The sequence below is a fragment of the Gossypium arboreum genome, unplaced genomic scaffold, assembly GCF_025698485.1.
Source record: "Gossypium arboreum isolate Shixiya-1 unplaced genomic scaffold, ASM2569848v2 Contig00169, whole genome shotgun sequence".
Taxonomy (NCBI): domain Eukaryota; kingdom Viridiplantae; phylum Streptophyta; class Magnoliopsida; order Malvales; family Malvaceae; genus Gossypium; species Gossypium arboreum.
In genome coordinates, this window is record NW_026440298.1 from 303,279 (window position 1) to 322,097 (window position 18,819).

The window sequence follows — 18,819 nt, forward strand, 5'->3', positions numbered from 1 at the left end:
CACACATTCTTTATGCTAACCTCATTTTATCTTATATATGTATATACCACAAATCATTTTCACCACATTTCATTCACCATAAGTGTAGGTCCAAACCACAATATCACCACAAAACCATCCCGTTGAACAATTCGGATCAATCCTCGATATTTAATGGTTTCAGCACACAGCCCCACCATCATACTTCGTTTAGTTCGGCTCTCTTGTACACATGGTGAACACTTAGTACCACTCATGCGACCTAACCGATTTGTCTCGTAGCTCTCTTGTCTACATGGTGTCCTTCACTTGGAATCACGCATGCGACCTAGCTACATTTATCTTTCACGTAGCTCTCTTGTCTACATGGGATACATCTCGTATCACACATGTGACCTAGCTACTACAGGGTGTCTCGTAGCTTTCTTGTACACATGATGTGCACTCGGCACCATACATGTGACCTAGCTACGCTCCCTCTATTTCATTCGATCTCTCTGAATGTTCAACTGGGATCTCTCTCTCTATATTTATTTCCATTCTTCCAATAGTCGATTTACATTTTAACATCAGCTAGTATATTTATATAATAGGCTGAAATATAAGAATGTACATGAAATTATTGTAATATTTACATACAAACTTACCTTGGTGCAAAATGTGAAAATTTTGCAATTTAGTCCAAAACTTTTCCTTCCCTGTTCGAGATAAATTCGCGTCTTTCTTGATCTATAATAACACATTTAGCTCATTTAATACTCATACTATTTATTTCAATCCAACAATCACATCATGGAAAAATTACATTTTGCCCCTAACTTTTACAAAATTACAATTTTGCCCCTAGGCTCGGAATTTAATTTCAGCCCTTATTCTTATGTTTTATGATATGCTGAACATTTTCTCTTCTACAACAACATCAAATTCTCACTCTATCATATAGTTATGAACAATAGGTATTTTTACCGATTATCTTGCTTTTACTCGTTTTCACTTAAAACCGAGTAGCACAAGTTATTTAACATAATTTAAAACCTCATATTCTATCATAAAACATCAAAATACACAAATTTCACCTATGGGTATTTTTCCAAATATGAACCCTAGGTTAAATTATTACTAGCATAAGCTTAATCGAGCTTCCGGATTCCAAAAACGTAAAGAACATTAAAAGCGGGCTTGGAATCACTTACTATGGAGCTTGAAAATTGAAGAAACCCTAGCTATGGAGAGAGGGAGAATTCGCAGCAACTAAGGAGGATGATGATCAATTTTGTGTTATTTTTCCCATTTTATTTCATTTAATATCCAAATGACCAAAATGCCCTCCTTACTAAACTTTCAAAATTCCTTCCATGTCCTAATTTTGTCCATGAACTTAAAATTGGTCAAATTGCTATTTAAGACCTCCTAATTAATATTCCAAAACAATTTCATACTAAAACTTCCGGGATGCAAATTTTGCAACTTATTCGATTTAGTCCCTACTTTCAATTTAAGCACTTTAGGCATAGAATTTCATCACGAAATTTTCACAAAATCATGCAATCATATCATAAACCCCAAAATAATTATAAAAAAATTATTTCTATCTCGGATTTGTGGTCATGAAACCACTATTCCGATTAGGCCCTAATTCGGGTTGTCACATCACAAGTTTATATATATATACATAATTTAACCAAACTCTCAAATCAAAAACAAACATATCAATAAAACATATAAATATAAACATGGCCGAAATGCATAAAATTGAATATTAATCATAGCCATTTATGAATGAACATTAATTTCTTAATTAATCTATTGCCGAATTGCTAAGTTACTTACATCTATGTCCTATTCATACCCCACATAACCAAATACATAGCAAAATACATATTTTCTCATACTCATTAATGAGCCTAACCACAACCAAACCTTCCATTATTTTATTTTTTTTTTCACTTAACGCAAGCATATTGAACTCACCTTTATAACATGCCATAACCAAATTACCTTGTTACCAAAATACATAGCAAAACTAAATAAAACATGTTTCACATATTTGTACATAGCATGGCCAAATCATCAATCAAATATATCCATTACCTAAATTCAACATTTAGCCGAATACACTTGTCAACCAAATTAAACCATTACTATCAAATACAAGACATAACTGAATCATTAAAACCATGAGTAACATAACAAGCATAATTCATACTTATGTATATACCATAGCCGATTCAATCAAACCAAATAAAATCATCACTTGAGCAAACCATATGAACCAATCTTAATAAAACAAACAAGCTATTTTTGCATGGCTTGTTATATACTCAACTTCTATATTAACCGGATATAAACTAGCCTATACATGCCATAGGTTCAATATTCAACTTATAAAAGTACCGAGAAATAGTAGATAGTGTGATAGACTTCGTTGATGATCCTGAAGCCCGTAACTAGCTTCCAAAATCTATAATACAGAGAACAAACATACACACACAGTAAGCTATCATAGCTTAGCAAGTCATAAGCAAATAAAACAATCAATGACATTATTAACTCAATTGAACCAAACCAATTCATGCTATTATAATCACATTTAATCTCAAACTTGCAAATTTATATACAACATATACATTCATGTATCAACTTTAACTTGGCCGAAATACATATATATATCCATTATCAAAGTTATCATTTACTTCCAAGGTCATAATATCATCATATAGACAAATATATATGCACATTCATATATGTATACACATGTTTGACACTTCAATATCGCATACTTATATCATTTTACAAAATATAGATTTGCATTCAATATACATATAACCAACTTTATAACATGATTCACATCATCACTTCAAATACCAAAACTTACCTTAATTTCAATATATTAGCTAACACATACCTTAACCTTTTAATTCGATTTCGCATTCGGTCTGTACTTAACATTGCCCATTGAATCATTCGGAATTAAATAGGATACTCGGATAGTTGCTAATATCGTACAATGCCAACGTCCCAGATGTGGTCTTACATGTAATTATATATCGATGCCATTGTCCCAAACAGGGTCTTACATAACCTCATATCGAAATCACATATCGATGCCAACATATTAAACGTGGTCTTACTCGAACACATATATCAGAATCACATATCAATGCCAACGTATTAAACGTGGTCTTACTTGCACACACTTATCAGAATCACATATCGATGCCAACGCATTAAACGTGGTCTTACTCGCACACATATTGGAATCACATATCGATGCCAACGTATTAAATGTGGTCTTACTCGCACACACATATCGTCCAACCCCAACATCCCAGACGTTGTCTTACATGTAATCACATATTGATGCCACTGTCCCAGACAAGGTCTTACACGAATCAAATATGATGCCGATGTCCCAGACATGGTCTTACACGTAATCACATATCGATGCTAACGTCCCAGACATGGTCTTACACGAATCAAATACGATGCCGATGTCCCAAACATGGTCTTAAACGTAATCACATATCGAAAATCCTATGTCATGACATATGTTTCCTAGCTATTCCTAAAGTTCATACGGGGCTTTCAAACGTCGTATCTCTGTTGAACCGAGTTCGTAAACATAGCTTCCAAGCATATACTCATTCCGCTACCACATATATAGTTTCACATAATTCATTTCAGCATATATAACTTGTATTTATTTAAAATTTACAACATCTATTTGCTTATAAACTTACCTTGGACAACGATAATCGAAATAGAATGATTATTTGACAACTTCGTTTTTCCCCCGATCCAAATCCGATGTCTTTGCTTCTTGATTTAAACATATTCAAATTAAATTAATCCATACATAGTTTCATTCAATTTAGTCGAAAAACACATAAATGGGAAAATTACCGTTTTACCCCTAACATTTCACACTTTTTACAATTTATTCCAAATTGTACAAGACACAAAACATGCAAAATTTGCACACATCATGCTTAGGCTAAATATTACCCATGCTCATACAAGTCCATACATTTTATTTATTTTACATTTTAGTCCCTCAAGCTTTTATTTTTTTAATTTAGCCCTAATTGTAACACCTCTTACCCGTACCCAAGATCAGAACCAGGTACAAGGCATTACCATACACATACTCAGACATTTTTGGAAAATAGATGTTATAAAATTTCATTCCAAATTAAAACCAATCAAAAAACATCTTACTGTCCCTATTATGGGCCTACAAAACCCAAAACATACATCGAAAATGATCCGGGACTAAACCGAGAACCTAAGAAAATTTTAGAAAAAAAAGAATTTTCTAGGTTAAGCCTCACACGCCCATGTGCTTCGGGACACACCCGTTTCCCTAACCTATGTGGAATTAATCGAATTTATTTTCTATTTCGAACCTACAGGGGTTTTCACATGGCCAAGCACACGCCTATGTCCCTAGCTCGTGTCTTTCACACGGCCTAGATACGCTCGTATGATCGCTCGTGTCCAAAAACCTGGACATTCTATTTATGACGTCGGCATGTATTTAGGGGCACACGGCCAGGACACACGCCCATGGGGCTAGGCCGTGTCCTCCACACGGTTGAGACACACGGTCGTGTCTCTACCCGTGTGTTTACTACCATGCATTCTGACTTAAAATTTTAGGTGCAGGGGACACACGGTCGTACCACATGCCCATGGAGCTAACCATGTGTCACACACGACCTAGACACATTCTCGTGTATCTACCTGTGTGGACCCTTTTTAGGCTATAATTTCAAGCCAATGGTCACCCTCATCATTTTCTCACATATAAGAACCCCAATTGCATTTAACACAACCCAAAAATACTCAAAGGCTATCATATGAATCTATTGCATGTTAACCCTATCTCCTCGGTTAAGTACATGCTCAATTATCCCCTTTTTGGTATTGAGGATTTCCATCCCATTGAAACACATTTAGACTTGGCTCATTATTATAATTCATTGCCAATTATGGCCTACTATCTCCAATTGTTTTGGCCCCATTACAAATGCCTATCTACAAAATCCCACATTCAATCATCATAAGAACATTTTTTTAACATAAACATGCATGGTTGGTAGGTCATAACCTACAACAAAATTGAGTCATGTCTTATGGCCATATGCAAAAAGAATAAGTTTAATATTTAAGCCTTTACATTGGCCAACCAAATGACACACATAGCAAAATAAACAAAAGCCCTACACATGCCATTAAAAAAATAAAAGTATCTATATACCAAAGCTAGACAAGATGATAGTGTGTTGATTCTCCAACCGTCTTCCAATCTCTACGAATCCTCGAGCTCTGTAAGATAGGGAAATGAGAGGGGTAAGCATTTACATGCTTAGTAAGCCCGAATAACTGGAAAGTAAACTTACCGATTAATTAGCATACAACCATGTTAGGCAACCAATCCAATAAATATAGAATAGCCTCCTATTACATACACTCAAGCATCAAGTTAGTCCTATAATAATTCATCATGTAATTTATCTTAAATGAGCACATCATCCAACATTTTCATTTCTATATCTCATGTTAATCCTGTTGAGTACCTTGAAAATCCTGATGGATTATCCATTTACCGTCAAGTTATAAGAGTGACCTTCTCAATTACGCACTCCCATGAACCTCACATCTTACGGCGGGATTACTAGTCCAGGCTAAATGCCCCGTAATATATGTGACAACCCGAATTAGGGCCTAATCGGAATAGTGGTTTCATGACCACAAATCTGAGATAGAAATAATCATTTTATAATTATTTTTGGGTTTATAATATGATTTCATGATTTCATGAAAATTTCGTGATGAAATTCTGTGCATTTCGCGCTTAAGTTGAGAATAGGGACTAAATCGAATAAATTGTAAAACTCGTGTTTTAGAAGTTTTTAGTATGAAATTGCTTTGGGATATTAATTAGGAGGTCTTAAATAGCAATTTAACCCATTCTTAAGTTATGGACAAAAATTGGACATGGAGGGGATTTTTTTGAAAGTTTAGTAGTAAGGGCATTTTGGTCATTTGTATATTAAATGAAATAAAATGGGAAAAATAACACAAAATTGGTTATCATCTTCATTAGTTGCTGCCGAAAATTGCTCTCCTCCATAGCTAGGGTTTCTTCAACTTTCAAGCTTCATAGTAAGTGAATTCAAGCCTCATTTTTAATGTTCTTCACATTTTTGACATCCTCGTAGCTCGTTTACTTATTTCTACCATTAGTTCGAATTAGGGTTTATGTTTAAAAATTTACCCATGAATGATAGGCATGTATGTTGTTGTTTGATGGTAGAATATGAATGTTTGAAGTTAGGGGAATGATCTTTTCTAAGCGATTTTTAACGAAAACGAGCAAAACTACATAATCGATAAAAATACCTATTGTTCAAAACTATGTGTTAGAGTGAGAATTTGATGTTTCCATAGAAGAGAAAAATGATCAGTAGGTCATTAAACATAAGAATAAGGGCTGAAATTAAATTTCCGAGCCTTGGGGAAAAATCGTAATTTTGTAAAAGTTAGGGGGCAAAAATGTAATTTTTGTATAATGTGATTTTTGGATTAAAATAAATATTTTGAGTGTTAAATGAGCTAAATATGTTGTTATAGATCAAGAAAGGCGTGGAATCGACCTCTAAGCGGGAAAGGAGAAAATTTTGGACTAAATTGCAAAATTCCATATTTTGCACCGAGGTAAGTTTGTATGTAAATAATACATTAATTTCATTTACATTTTATATTTCAGCCTATTATATATATATTAGCTGATGTTGAAGTATAAATCGACTATTGAAAGAATGGAAATAAATAATAGAGAGAGATCCGGTTGAACATTGGAAAAATCGAATAAAATAGAGGAGCGTAGCTAGGTCACATGTATGGTGCCGAGTGCACATCATGTGTACAAGAAGGCTACGAGATACTATATAGTAGCTAGGTCACATGTGTGATACGGGATGTATCCCATGTAGACAAGAGAGCTACGTGAGAGATAAATGTAGCTAGGTCACATGTGTGATACGAGATGTATCCCATGTAGACAAGAGAGCTACGTGAGAGATAAATATAGCTAGGTCGCATGAGTGATTCCAAGTGAAGGACACCATGTAGACAAGAGAGCTACGAGATAAATCGGCTAGGTCGCATGAGTGGTACTAAGTGTTCACCATGTGTACAAGAGAGCCGAATTAAATGAGATATGATGGTGGGGCTGTGTGCTGAAAATATCAAGTATCGAGGATTATTCCGAATTGTTCAACGGGATGGTTTTGTGGTGACATTGTAGTCATAGACCTACACTTGTGATGTATGAAATGTGATGAAAATGATTTGTAGTATATATATATATGTAAGTTAAAATGAGGTTAGTATAAAGAATGTGTGAAAGAATGAAATTAGCATTAAAACTGTTTTGGACAGTAGAAGTGACGTGATTTTGAAATTTCACCAAAAATAGAAGGAATTTAATTAGAGGTTGAATGAGATGTGAAATTAAATCTTAATGAGTCTATTTTCATATAAAAGAAACATAGCAAGCAAAGGAATTCTATATTTTGAGATATTTACAATTGTATGAGACTTGCTCAGGATGACTATGTAATCCCCTGTTTCAACTTTGAAAAATCATTAAAACTTTTACAAAACAAATTCAGAAATATAGTTTATATGCCTAAATTCCTTATTGAGTCTAGTTTTAAATGAAATAGGTTTCATGGTTATTTGGATTGTGTACTAAGAGAAATTCAATTCATAATGAACAGAGGTCGATCGGTTGAGTGTGTAACAGGGAAACTTTAACTAATAAACTGTACTAATTGGCTGAACCAAAAATTCTAGAAAAAAATTTAGTAATAAGTTTTATGAGTCAGGGAAATTTTACGGATTTGAATTTCGAGTTTTGTAACTCGAGTTATGATTTATTTAGTGATCATGACGCAGGAAGGACAGCTTGATCAAATTGGAGTAAACAATAAAATTAAAAATATGATATAATTGAGTTATGTTGTAAACATATTAGATTTCTTATTTGTTATTTATATACTTACTTACTAAGCTATAAGCTTACTTTCTTTTCTCTCCTTTGTCTTATAGTGTCGTCCAGCTAGCACAGGAGTCAGAGATCGTAGAGGATCGCCCGCACTATCAATACTCTTGGTATCTGAACTCAACATTTTGAAATATGGCATGTATAGCAGACTTAGTTATTTTGTTACGTGTCAAAATTGTCTAGGTTCAAATTATTACTTATAGTATCAAACTAATCATTTTGTACGAAGCCTTTGAAGTTGGTTTGTATTGTTAATGGCATATGTTATAATGATCAAGTTGCACGCCATATTTTTGTTGGGTTTTGTTTAATAGTATATACTATAATTTGTTAATACCTTGTACCCTGTTCCGGCGACGGATACGGGTAAGGAGTGTTACAATATAAACTCATGGAATGATTTCAAGATTACCAGTCCAGGCTAAATCCCTTGTAGCGACAAACATCCTTAATGAGCTCGGATCTGAATTACCAGTCTAGGTTAAGTTCAGACCCTAATCAGATTACCCGTCCGGGCTAAATCCTTTATGCACACATATTCTTCAAAAGGCTCGATCATTCAAGGAACACCCGTCCGAGCTAGATCCTTTCTATATTCGAGATCAACGGATTACCCGTCCGGGCTAAAACCTTTTATGCAACACATGCAGGATCTCAAGTCACGTAAGCCATGGTTTATCAATCGAGTTTCCCTTTTAACTTCAACTATGACATTTATCATCTTGTCGTTATTATTATCAACACATTTCATGGATTTTCATGCCATCACTATATACAATTATCACACATTCATAAAACATGCATTTAGGCATATTATGGGTTTATTTTAAGTTATTCAAACGTACCTGGTATTTATGTCGGTTTCGCATTTCGGTTACTCCGAAACCTTTCATTTTCCTCGATCGACCTCCAAAATTTGTTCCTCGAGGTTATTGAGCTTGAAAATGTTGAAAACCCTAGCTATGGAGGGCTTGAGAATTTCAGCTGGTACAAGGGAGAAGATGGCTGATTTTTGCCTTCATTTTCCCTTTTTATTGATTTTATTACCAAATGACCAAAATGCCCCTCCTTACTAAACTTCCAAAATTTTCCATGCATGCCCATTTTTGTCCAAAAACTTAGAAATTGGGAAAATTGCTCTTTAAGGACTTCTAATTAATTTTCCAAAGCAATTTCATACAAATTGCTTCTAGAATCCAAGTTTTGCAATTTATTTAATTTGGTCCTTATTTTCCAATTGGATGCCTTACTCATAGAATTTCTTCATGAAACTTTAACACATGCATATTTTCATATTCTAGGCCTCATAATAATGATAAAAAAAATATTTCAACGTCAAATTTGTGGTCCCAAAACTACTGTTCCGACTAGGCCCTATTTCGAGATGTTACACTAATTACTCAAATTCATCAAAAATTCCAATACAAAACATATTAATCCAAAACATATCTTTCATAATTCATCAACTAACATCACAAAAATCAATTATTCATCAATGGCATAACTCAAAATATTCATCAAAATTAGAAATTCAAGCATGGGCTTTGTACATTACACTGCAACGATCTCAAAAATGTAAAAATTATCAAAAACCGAGCTAGTTAAATACCTTGATTAAGATAAACAATGGTCGAATATGGCTTTCTTTTCCTTTTTCTTTTCCTTTAGCTAATTTCAGCTACCAAAAAATGAACATGCATGGCTTTTATTATTTTATGATTTATATTATATAACATTATTATCATTTTACCTATTTAACCTTGGTTATAAAATAATAAACCATCATAAACCATGTCTTTAACCATCCAACTCATTTAGTTATGGCCTAATTGCATTATAAGTGCTTCATATTAATAAGACAAGTTCAATTAAACACTTTCATATTTAACAATTAACTTTTCACTTTACGGGATTAAGCCCTTTTTACTAAATCGGCATCCAAACAGTAAAATTAAAACACGAAAAATTAACACATATAAATTCACACAAAATAAACACAGAAAATAATTTTTAAATATTTTTCTGACTCAGGCTGTTACAGATAAGGGGTAGCCGTTATATAAATAGATTGCGAAAGGGTTGACGGGTGTAATCATACCAACACTAATGCACCGGATCCCATCAGAATTTCGTAGTTAAGCGTGCCTGGACGAGAGCAGTAGTAGCATGGGTGACCTCTTGGGAAGTTCTCGTGTTGCACCCCTCCCATTTTATTTTATATAAATTTTTTTGAACATTGTTTAACTAATTAGTTATTAGTTATTTGCGTTTTGCGAAATAAATAATTTGAAACGTTATTTGGTTGAATTTGCATTCAAATTCATGGCGCAAGTGGAATAAGGGGTAGCCTTTATATAAATAGATTGCGCAAGGGTTGACGGGTGTGATCATACCAGCACTAATGCACCGGATCCCATCAGAACTCAGCAGTCAAGCGTGTTCGGGCGAGAGTAGTACTAGGATGGGTGACCTCCCGGAAAGTCCTCGTGTTGGACCCCTCCCATTTTATTTTATATAATTTTTTTTATTTGCGTTTTCTAAACATCATTTATTTAATTAGTTATTTTTGTATTGCGAAATAAATCATTTGAAACGTTCTTTGGTTGAAATTTCATTAGAATTCGAGGTGCAAGTGCGATAAGCGGTAGCCTTTATGTAAACAGATTATGCAAGAATTAACAGGTGCGATTATACCAGCACTAATGCATCGGATCCCATCAGAACTCCATTGCTAAACGTGCTTGGGTGAGAGCAGTACTAGGATGGGTGTCTTGCTGGGAAGTCCTCGTGTTGCACCCCTCCCATTTTATTTTATATAATTTTTATTAATTGCGTTTTTTACACATCATGTATTTAAATAGTTATTTTTGTTTTGCAAAATAAATCAATTGAAATGCCATTTGGTCAAATTTGTATTCAAATTTGAGGCGCAAGTGTGATAAGGGGTAGCCTTTATGTAAATAGATTGCACAAGAATTGACGAGTCCGATAATACCAAAACTAATGCACCGGATTCCATCAGAACTTCATTGTTAAGCGTGCTTGGGAGAGAGTAGTACTAGGATGGATGACCTTTTCGAAATTCTTTGTGTTGCACCCCTCTCATTGATTTTATATAATTATTTTTATTTGCATTTTCTAAACATCATTTATTTAATTAGTTATTTACGTTTTGCGAAATAAATCATTTGAAACTTTATTTGGTCGAATTTGCATTCAAATTCGAGGCACAAGTGCGATAAGGGGTAGAAATGTTATTTGGTCAAATTAGTAATTAAATTCGAGCCGCAAGAGCAATAAGGGGCAGCCTTTATGTAAATAGATTGCGCAAGAATTTATTGGTGGAAACACAAAAATTTACACACTTTTTCATGCCCTTTTTAACTTAAATTCATGTAGTTTCCATAAAATTCCAATTGAAAAAGAATTAATTTTATAAAATAATTAAAGTGTACTTAAAATATGAACATATTGAATTTTAATTAATTTTATAATTAATTTTTGGTGAATTTTGGTTATTTTCAATATATTTGCACAAAGGGCGAAAAATGGCTCGGCAGACATTGCTAGAAGCACAAAACCGAGAAGCAATTTGAAGTATCAAGGTGAATTAATTTTCAGCCTAAGACGGTCCAAAATTATGTGTATTAACTCATAATATAATTAATTTTAATTTCTATCCAATTTAATTTGGGTTAATAAATTATTATTAATAAATTATGAAAAGTGGTCCAGTTGAGCCGAACTGAGTGAACCGAACCGAGTAATGGACAGCCCAAAACCACCCCATGTGCTGTCCCAAATAATCTTATTGGCTGATTACTTAGCTTGCAAAGAGGCCCTTGAAGACATGTTCAAATAGCATTCAAACCCTTCCACAAATGGTGGCTTTCTAGATTTGCCCCAAGCTTAATTTAGCAAGTTTGAAATCATCAAACTTGCCACATGTGTGGATGGCCAAGGGAGGGCTCTTTGGATGCTAACTTTAGCTATTCTTAGCGGCCCTCTTCATTTATAAAAACCCCCTTAAGTTGATCATTTGAAACACACCTCATTCATTCACATCTCTTCTCTCCTTTCTCACTTTCTCCTCTCATTTTCCCATTCAAAGTCCCTTGCTCTCTTGCCAATTTCTCCTCTTGGAAAAGGGGCATTAATCAGCCATTTTGGAGCAACATTGAAGTGTTCATATCAACCTTGATTGGCGAGGACAACAGAAAGCGAAGACGGAGCAAACTAGTCAAGCCACGGAGAAACACCGAATTTGATTCTTGTTTCCTATCTCCTTAATTTTTGTTGTTGTTATGATGAACATATCTATGAATATTTATGTTGTTGGAATGGTTAATTTAATCAGCTTAGATTGAATTTAATTCGTGTTGGCTTGATTTCATTTCATCTATTTAAATTATTAAAATTGTGTTTATGCTGTTATAGGCCTCGGTAAAATGCTTGATTAAGTAAAATCATGCCTAAGTTATTCTTGCATTATGATTGTGAAGTAACTAATGAATTATTTATTTAAACGGATTGAAATTGTAATTAATGGACACAGTACTTAATCAGTGCATGTTTGTTCTTCTAAGGTAGCTGAAGGTTAAATTAGCATTGCATCTGGCGATACACTTGCCTTGCATAACTTGCAAGATTATTGTGGTTTAACTGTTCCAAGGTAAAGATACCTTGTTACCTCACATAGTCTTTTATGTTCTTATTAGATTTAATTAATCATTTGAATTGACATAGGAATATGCATGAGATTAGTTCAATTTAATGAGTATGTATGTGCAATAACATGTTTGCTTATTAAATTCTGTTTAATCGTTTGAATTGAAATAGAGATATGTTAAGAGATGAATGGATTTGTGTAGGTGAGTATGTTCATAAGTTAGCAAATTACCGAGTTGCCGTGAATTTTTTCGTAACAACATAAACATGAGTTTAATAATTCTAAGTTAAAGAAATGTAATTAATCCAACACAATTATGTCATCATCATTAAATCACATTTTCAAATCATGCATTAGAACTTTTATTTTTATTTAGTTTAAAATATTATTTTTCTTAATCACCCTTTTCAAAACAAAATATTTTTCTTCACCAAAGTGTTTTAAATAGCATTCATTAATAATTCTTTTCACAGCCCCTGTGGGTACGATAACTCGACATTTACTTGTCACTTTATTACTTGTTGCGATTGTGTACACTTGCACATTTCCGTCGTTCCAAGTTTTTGGTGAGGTTGTCGAGGACTTTTTTAAAAAAGATTATTTGTGAAATTGTTAATTTTGCATTTTGGTCTATTTTTTCTGTTAAATTTTAATTGCATTTTTTGTGTGTGTTTGTTTCATGTGTTTATGAGTATTTATCAAATCATTGACTTACTCCCTGTAAATCCTGAAATTGGAAGGACTTTCTAACAAAGTAGAAGACAAGCGAACCATAGAAGGACCAAAGATATGAATTACAAAATTCCAAACCAAAATCCAGGAGGAACATTCGCTTATAATACTCACAATCCGATCATTGTTGCTGATGATAGAAACTGTGCCATCCAACAATATGCTATTCCTCTATTCAACAAGCTCAATTCGAGTACTAGGAGAACCAAAATCGAGGAACAACAATTCGAGCTGAAGCCGATCATGCTCCAAATGTTGCAAAATATGGGTCAATTTAGTAGGATTCCTACTGAAGATACACATCTTAATCTTTAGCTACTCATGGAAGTGAGTGACTCATTTAAACTAGTCGGGGTAACTAAGGATTCCTTGAGACTAAGATTATTTCCATACTCCTTAAGAGATAGAGCACGAGCGTGGTTGAACTCCCTACTGTCTGATTCCATAACTATATGGCAAGAGTTGGTTTAACGTTTCTTAATGAAATATTTCCCTCGATCTTTAACCGCCAAGATCCGATATGAAATCACTTCATTTCAACAACTTGATGAAGAATCTTTATATGAGGCGTGGGAGCGGTTCAATGAGTTACCGCGAAAGTGCCCTCATAACAGCATTCCTTGTTGCGTTCAATTGGAGACTTTCTATATTGGTCTCAATATTCATACTAGAATGATGGTGGATGCTTCGGCAAATAGAGCCCTTCTTTCTAAGTCTTATAACGACGCTTACGAGATTATTGAAAGAATTGCCAGCAATAAATATCAGTGGCCAACCGACCGAGCAGCCTTAAAAAGACGAGCAGCAAGAGTACATAAAGCAGACACACTAGCTTCTTTGGTAGCCCAAGTATCCTCTATGTCTTCTATGCTTAAGAACATAGATGTTAATGGTTTCAATGGTAATCTGACAAGTCAGCAATTGAACCAGTTCGAGAATATTTCTTGTGAATACTGTGGAGATGGCCATTTCTTTGAAAATTTCCCATCGAATCAAGAGTCAAATTATTACATGGGAAATTAGAATTGGAATGGTCCGCAATCAAATTTTTACATCTCTTCATGGTAGAATCATCCAATTTCTGCTTGGAGTAATCAGTGGGTGGACCATAGTGACTCTGTTATGCCATTTCGACCAAATTATCCGTTCGAATATTCTCAACTAGTGCAACAACCGCCACCAACTAAATCTTTAAGTGATCTTGAGAATCTGCTAAAGGCATACATAGTGAAGAATGATACCACTTTAAGAAATCTAGAGAATCAAATGGGTCAAATAATCGATGAACTTTGAAATAAACCCCAAGGTATTTGGCCAAACAACAAAAAAAATCCAAAATTTTGGGCAAAGAACATTGCAAAACGGTCTCTTTCCTAAGTGGAAAGACATTGGAGCCCAATGCGGTTGAGGTTCAAGATGAGCCTATTCTAGCTCAATACAAAGAGGAAGTTCAACGAAATGTTAAAATTCATGTATCACAGAAGTTAGATTCAGTGATCCTTGATAAGATAAACTCTAAACCAGTTAGTTCTAATTATCTAACACCCTTGTCAGATGCAGAAAAATTTCCACGGAAGAGTTGTCTGGTTAAAGCTAAGATTCGACCATTGTCATATCCTCAACGATTCCAAAAGTAGCAGCGAGATACTCAATTGAAAGAAATTTCTGATAACAAGGTGACTTTTAATTACTTCGTTGCTGCTAAATCCCCAGATGTAGTTGAAGACTATTCTGCTATTTCCAAGATGGAATCACTGGCTTCTACAGAGTTGGAGCTCAGTTCTATAGATGATCCGTTAAAATGTATTCTGCTAGCAGATTCACCAAGTGATGATGAAGACGAGAATGTTTGGCTTTGTTAGAAGCTAAAACGAAGGGATTCACTCAGGAAGTTCCACTGGAATCATTGGAGTTATTATCTCCGGAGTACACACAACCAAAAGTGTTGATTGAAGAGCCAGCTAAATTGGAACTGAATATTTTGTCTCCTCATTTGAAATATGACTATTGGGTTTTTTTCAACTTTGCTTGTTATTATTTCAATTTAGTTCACCAACAATCAAGGCACTTGTGATTTTGGAAAGGCACAAGAAGGGTACTAGATGGATTATTTCATATATTCGAGTCACCAGTTGGAGGATTTGTAGGAATTACAAGAAGTTAAACAAGGCCACCAGGAAAGGTCATTACGGGTTTTCTTTCCCTAATAAGATGTTGGACAAATTTGATGGGAAAGAATATGATTACTTCCTAGATGATTATGGTTGGTATGAAAATGGCCATTTGACACCACCATGGTTAATGACGATCCTAAATAAATAAAGGGACTTCTCTTCACTTTCTCTATCATTATTTTAAATCTTTAGTTTTTTTTCCTCATTTGAATAAAATGGTAGACTTAGATAAAATTTTCTTTAGTTTATTACATTAATTAAGACTCTGTCTAGAAGATTAGGACTTAAGCGAGACCATCCGTGACCCCTCTAGTCTTTCTTGGGAGTTTAATTTAATGTAAATTTTCAAAAAATATTTTTTCTAAGTAGCCCAAAGAATTTAAGTATTTGTTTTGTTAAATAAAGGGTCAACTTTTAACCCAAGCACTAATTTCTTTGAGTTTTTATTTTATTTTAGTATAGGAGCTTAGGATCCAAAAGGAGCTGCCATTGGGCTCAAGACACTACTAAGAAGGGAAATATTCAACCCTTTTCCACACAAACCTATAGCCCTTACCTTGCTCCACCACAATTCCCAAGTAGCCCAAAAGTGCGTCTCACTTAACCCCTTAATGTTGTAGCCCTTAACTCCCTGAATCACCACCCCAAACACCTTCATTCGAAGTCACCAACTATCACACCTAAACTATCCTTAAAACTGTCACCCTCTTCAACTCTAAAGCTACCCTCAACTACTCACCCACCTGCCCAAAATTGAAACCACACTTTTCCTAAGTTTGACACTGAGAGTCCCTTTATTTAGCACCATTCCACCAAATGAACAGTTTGGTATAATGGTTATGCTGCAACACATGTAGTTGCAGTAACAAGATTACTGGAGATACTCAATAATACCGGATAACTCAATCAGAGATGCATTTAAATATATATATTTCATAACCCGTTTATTTTTGTGCATGAATTTCCAGACTTTATACTTGAACCATGGACTCCAATGTCGAGGAAGGAAAAAATGAGTCAGATTCTAAAGGATCTACGAATAAATAAAAATAGGGGATCTTTACTTTATTTCATTTTCTTTCCTAGGTTATTTAATGTTTTAGGATTAGGTTCTATTATGATTTTTATTTTTTGCATAATAAAACAAGATGTGGAAATAATAAATAAAAATGAACAAGTTGCAAAGTACAAAGTATGGCAATAGATATATACATGTCTAGGAATGGATTTTAAAGAGAGCTTGGTACTTAAGCAGTCAAATTGACTCACCTCGTCTTTTCTAGACACCTACCTGGTGTATAGTATCTATTCACTTTTAACAATGAGGACATTGTTCGTCTTAAGTAGGGGGATCGAAAAATTGAAATTATTTCCACTCAGAATAAATTTTTCTTTCAGTTATGATTAGGTTATATTTTGTTCAATAATTTGAAATGTTGTTAAGTATGCTAAACTTTAGTATAAATAAAGTTTGATTATTTCAATAATTGTTATGTTAGCTTAATAATGACATAAATGTATTTTTAATAAAGCATGCAAATCATACCATAAAATTTTAGTTCCTTAGAAAAGTTAGGCATGCATGAAAGTTAAAGTCTTTAGAATTGACTTAGTAGTTTCTTGATGTGGAATCCTAGGAAGCATAGAGCGTTGAAAATGATTTAGGCAACTGTTGTTTGGACAGTTTGAGCCTTTCAAGCCGACCATGATGAAATTTTTATCCTTTGAAACCTAAATTTGAGACTATATGGCCTAATTTTATTTGAACCCTTGCAAATTTAGCCATCACTTCTCTCTTAACTATCTTAAAATTGTCCCAAACACTAGATTTAGTATTATTCAAAGTATTCTTTGAAAATAAGTTTGGGGGAGTTGAAAAGAAGTATCAAATGCTCTAAAAAATATAGTACATACAGTAAAATGCTCGAATTAAAAAAAAAGAGCATGAGTTCTTAAAATAAGATGTACAAAAAAGCATGTAAAAGCATTGTAGGTAATTATTTCGAAGGTCTGATGCAAGCTGAGTCTAGGGTTTTTAGCCTAAATTTATCTATCTTTTTACCTACCCCTAAGCCAAGCCACGTTACAACCTTGTTAAAGACCTATTGATTCAAGTTCCAATGCTACCTACATTAGTGGAGAGAAATTGCTACGTGCAACATATGAAGGCATAAGTTAAACTTAATGATTGCAGCTTAATCTTGAATAAGGGAGTAAAATTAAATTGGTAAGGGTTAACATGACTTTATTAGGAAACATTTAGTCTAATTTTTGGCTACCATAAGAATGATTGAGATTAATTTGAATGATATGTATACTTAGATAGCATAAATATTGAATTTCTTGTTCTTGAGCATAAGTATACCAAATTCATGATTGTTGGGAAGAATGTCATTCTGAAGGAGTTTTTCAAAGGTGTTTTTGAAAAATTCTTTTCAAATTTTTGCATTACTCGGGACAAGCAATGAATTAAGTTTGGGGTGTGGAAACACGAAAATTTACACACTTTTTCATGCCTTTTTTAACTTAAATTCATGCAGTTTCGGTAAAATTCCTATCGAAAAATAATTATTGTACTTAAAATATGAAATTGAATTTTAATTAATTTTATAATTAATTTTGATGAATTTTGGTTATTTTCGACAAATTTGCACAAATGGCGAAAAATGGCTCGGCAGACACTGCTAGAAGCACAAAACCGAGAAGCAATTTGAAGTATCAAGGGGAATTAATTTTCAGACTAAGACAGTCCAAAATTATGTGTATTAATTCATAATATAATTAATTTTAATTTATATCCAATTTAATTTGGGTTAATAAATTATGAAAAGTGGTCCAGTTGAGCCGAACCGAGTGAACCGAACCAACCAAGTAATGGACAGCCCAAAACCACCCCATGTGCTGATCTAAATCAGCTTATTGGCTGATTATTTAGCTTGCAAAGAGGCCCTTGAAGACTTGTTCAAATAGCATCCAAACCCTACCACAAATTGTAGCTTTCTAGATTTGCCCCAAGCTTAATTTAGCAAGTTTGAAATCATCAAACTTGTGACATGTGTGGTCGGCCAAGGGAGGGCTCTTTGGCTGCTAATTTTAGCTATTTTTATCAGCCCTCTTCAGTTATAAAAACCCACTTAAGCTGATTATTTGAAACACACCTCATTCATTCACATCTCTTCTCTCATCTCTCA

At 33.9% G+C, this 18,819-nt stretch overlaps 3 non-coding genes and 1 pseudogene across 3 annotated transcripts; 3 read left to right on the forward strand and 1 right to left on the reverse strand.

Moving 5' to 3' along the window:
• The first annotated feature begins 10,137 nt into the window (after positions 1-10,137).
• Positions 10,138-10,256, forward strand: LOC128287903 (5S ribosomal RNA). The gene has a single exon (XR_008278605.1). It is a non-coding gene; the product is annotated as a 5S ribosomal RNA (ribosomal RNA).
• A 176-nt stretch (positions 10,257-10,432) lies between these two features.
• LOC128287892 (5S ribosomal RNA) lies at positions 10,433-10,551 on the forward strand. The gene has a single exon (XR_008278594.1). It is a non-coding gene; the product is annotated as a 5S ribosomal RNA (ribosomal RNA).
• Positions 10,552-10,733: 182 nt separating this feature from the next.
• On the forward strand, positions 10,734-10,852 carry LOC128287988 (5S ribosomal RNA; annotated as a pseudogene).
• Positions 10,853-13,964: 3,112 nt separating this feature from the next.
• On the reverse strand, positions 13,965-14,071 carry LOC128287785 (small nucleolar RNA R71). Its single transcript, XR_008278487.1, has one exon. It is a non-coding gene; the product is annotated as a small nucleolar RNA R71 (small nucleolar RNA).
• Between the last annotated feature and the right edge of the window lie 4,748 nt (positions 14,072-18,819).